The following is a 4,422-nucleotide window of genomic DNA, read 5'->3' as shown; positions in this document are numbered from 1 at the left end:
GCCGTAAGCTCGTTTCATAAACCCACACTCGTATTTTAATACCTTTCATTATGTATCAGTCACATAAACTACTATTAATCTTTAATTCAAGCACTGACCCCCTGTTGGACCCAATTGAATGATTTCCAAGGTATCTCCCAATAGTGGTACTATGGACAACTGAGCACACTACATCACCTTACAACGGGTACAAATTTCCCGCGGGAAATTCATTACCGCTGCAGGAGTCACTTTTTTATCTGTGGCCATAACTTGGCGAGCTCGAATTGGTAACAACTTACGTATGCAGCAAATATGCAGTTCACTGTCTGAAATATGGCTTAATTTGATTCTTTGGTAAATTACAAGATAAGGTGACAGTCCATTTCTGACCGCAGCTGCACTACTGCTCCGACATTACTGCAGCGGCCTGATCGTGTCGGTGTTATTGTCAATTTCCATAGTAAAATCAATGACGGTACCGACTGCACGTAATATGGTAATTTTAACGTATTTCCGACCGCAGCTGCACTACTGCTCCGACATTACTGCAGCGGCCTGAATAAGTCAGTGTTATTGTCAAATTCCATAGTAAAATGATGACAAGACCGACTGCATGTAGCATGGTGATTTTTAGTGTTTGGTGTACATACGACCGCAACTGCAAACCGCACGTCAAATCTTTACAGAAATGTCTTTGGTCACAGATATTAGTAGCTCTAAGCAAAGAGGATATAACCACTACAATATAAGGAGTTTATTACACCCGTGGATAAACAACCCCGATAGTTTCTGTGTTTCGCGGTAGTTCCTCTGTATCTTGGCGTTGCTCTTATTGTTTTTGTTTAATGTTTCCTGATAAATTCATTAAATAAACAGTTCTTTCCTTTTTTCGTAGTTTTCCGAGAACAGCTATAAGCTCGAAAGGGCAAGAACGATAGAGAGCCAAATATACGATTTTGAAATTAAGATTTTCATGGTAGGCAATAAGTAGATAGTAGCTATGTATGTATGTATATATAAATTATTTACAAACTAATAATAGTGAAAAAACTGGAAAACTAGTTCGCCTTTGTATTAATGATGAGTGTTTTTTTCCTGTTTTGTGTTCATTTTTGTACAATAAAAAGTTTTACTACTACTACTACTACTAAATTACAGGACGCACGTATGTGTTAGAATAAGATCGATGTAGGTATGCTAACCATTATCGTACAATCATGTACACATAGCATAAAAATGTGTCAACATAATATTTCTATGATGATTCTAATACTGAACGGAGTGGTCGTATGCAATTTCCTCTCTCTTTCCTCTTTCTCTCTTTTTAGGGTTCCGTAGCCAAATGGCAAAAAACGGAACCCTTATAGATTCGTCATGTCCGTCTGTCTGTCCGATTCTGTCACAGCCACTTTTTTCCGAAACTATAAGAGCTGTACTGTTCAAACTTAGTAAGTGGATGTATTCTACGAACCGCATTAAGATTTTCACACAAAAATAGAAAAAAAACAATAAATTTTGGGGGTTCCCCATACTTAGAACTGAAACTCAAAAAATCTTTTTTCATCAAACCCATACGTGTGGGGTATCTATGGATAGGTCTTCAAAAATGATATTGAGGTTTCTAATATCATTTTTTTCTAAAATGAATAGTTTGCGCGAGAGACACTTCCAAAGTGGTAAAATGTGTGTCCCCCCCCCCCCCGTAACTTCTAAAATAACAGAATGAAAAATCTAAAAAAAATATATGATATACATTGCCATGTAAACTTCCACCGAAAATTGGTTTGAACGAGATCTAGTAAGTAGTTTTTTTTTTAATAAGTCATGAAATTAAAAAAAAATTTTTTTTTCATCATACCCATACGTGTGAGGTATCTATGGATAGGTCTTCAAAAATGATATTAAGGTTTCTAATATCATTTTTTTTCTAAACTAAATAGTTTGCGCGAGAGAACCTTCCAAAGTGAAAAAGAGTGTGTCCCCCCCCCTGTAACTTCTAAAATAACAGAATGAAAAATCTAAAAAAAATATATGATATACATTGCCATGTAAACTTCCACCGAAAATTGGTTTGAACGAGATCTAGTAAGTAGTTTTTTTTTAATACGTCATGAAATTAAAAAAAAAAAATTATTTCATCATACCCATACGTGTGGGGTATCTATGGATAGGTCTTCAAAAATGATATTAAGGTTTCTAATATCATTTTTTTCTAAACTGAATAGTTTGCGCGAGAGAACCTTCCAAAGTGAAAAAAAGTGTGTCCCCCCCCTGTAACTTCTAAAATAACAGAATGAAAAATCTAAAAAAAATATATAATATACATTACCATGCAAACTTCCACCGAAAATTGGTTTGAACGAGATCTAGTAAGTAGTTTTTTTTTAATACGTCATAAAATTTAAAAAAAAATTTTTTCATTAAACATATACGTGTGGGGTATCTATGAATAGGTCTTCAAAAATGATATTTAGGTTCCTAATATCATTTTTTTCTAAACTGAATAGTTTGCGCGAGAGACACTTCCAAAGTGGTAAAATGTGTGTCCAAAGTGGGAAAATGTTGAACAAGATCTAATAAGAAGATTTTTTTTAATACGTCTTAAATTGTACGGAACCCTTCATGCGCGAGTCCGACTCGCACTTGGCCGCTTTTTCTAAATTTTGACTGAGAAAATGTTTCGAATGAAATAGCTTACTCTGTATCCTCTATATTTGTGTTAGGATTCTTAGGATACTACGAAACCACAGTAGATTACATTTTTTAGTGGCAACAATGGTCGCGCACTGTGCGGCTTAAGAGGAATTTCCTCCCGCGGGCGCTCCGGCTTTAGTATGAGCTCCCTGCCGAGGTTTTTCTGAAGGTCTACAGTAGGGGTTCTTGAAAAAAGAAGTGTACAGGTTTTTAAAGGGTCGGCAACGCGCATGTATCACTTCTGGAGTTGGAGGCGTGCTTAGGAGTTTCAGTGACGCTTATATTTAACAGGATTAATTACTGAATTCTCGCTGACAGTACCGTGGCACAGTGAATTTGGCCTGATAAAATGTGAAAGTGTCGTAATATCATATTATGTACACCGTGGGTTGGTAAAATCCGACAGATCTTAACCACGCATTCCTGAGGATCAAAAAATGTTTAGTAAAATTCGGAAAAAAAATGTTCTGTTTTTTTTAGCCGATTTAAAAGCCATTTTCTGCACACAGCACGTTATTTCTTTCTACATCTTGGCGAAAAAAAAACATTACCACGAAGAAGTAAAGTTTTCTTAATTCATCTATAGATCAAAATTGCGAGTGTTCTTTTTAGTTGAGTAATGTTTGTCAGAAGGTATGACTAAACCAAGTCACATAGAGGCAGCGCCGCAGCGAAAAAGGCGTTTTTCACAAAGTTATAGCAGAAACAAATTTTTGCAAGAATTGCCATTATCTCTGAAAGAAGACCGATTACAGAAAATTTGTATGATATTTTAGCCTCTAAATGCGATTAAGAATACAACTTTAAAACTATCAGGTTTTACCAGCCCACGGTGTATAACATCGTGACACTTTCTCACTTTGTCATTTCAAAGCCATTTCTGAGATACAAGAAGCAATAATTCAGTTGTATTACCTAGAAATACAAAAGGCAAAGTTGTTGTTTAACACCTCATGGTAGCATATGGATACTCAAACGTAAGAAAAATTACAAAATTGAACCACAAGAGAAGCGACAGCGGTTTTAAAATAAAATTATATTGACAGTTGCGGGGACTTCAAGGCATGAGGGTTAAACAAACTTTGCTACAGAGCGCAACACGAATTTATTTTATCACACCATCACGAGGAAAATATTTATTATTCCAATTAATTTATTAAATATTCTTTCTATCAGCCGCTTGGCTAACGTAAATAGCTTTCTTCATAAAGGATTTCTTGTCTCGCCCATCAAGTTTTATATGGTCTAGTCATAAACTGTATCTGCCACGACCACGAGTGCCGTCGCCCATGGACACCTGCAACACAAGAGCGATTATAAGATTTAAATTTGTGCTTTAGTTTGAAATAGGAAACTGGACAATATTAAGTGTAAATTGCGTAATTATAGCTCTTACAAATCAAATTTATTCGTTTATTCTTTACTTTTAGGTAACTAATGAAAGATTGGTTTAATATGAAAACTCAGAAAGATAAATCTGTAATATTTTGCTAACACTGAACGACTGCATTGGAGAATTTATTTTGTCGCATCGCCATCTCCGAAACCCACGAATCCCTTTGCAAAAATAAAGTAAACCCGGGATAAAAGAGCCTACCTAGCTTTTTGAGGGGACGTTTATCGCAGACTTCTACATCCAGGCGGTACTAGGCCACCAAAAACGTGCAGACACCACCGGCTGGATTTGGCTGCATCACGTGATGCAAGTGGATCAAGTGCGCATACCGTATCCATCACGAGCAACAT

This window comes from Cydia pomonella, chromosome 18 (assembly GCF_033807575.1).
Source record: "Cydia pomonella isolate Wapato2018A chromosome 18, ilCydPomo1, whole genome shotgun sequence".
In the NCBI taxonomy this organism is placed as follows: Eukaryota; Metazoa; Arthropoda; class Insecta; order Lepidoptera; family Tortricidae; genus Cydia; species Cydia pomonella.
This window is presented reverse-complemented; position numbering follows the sequence as displayed.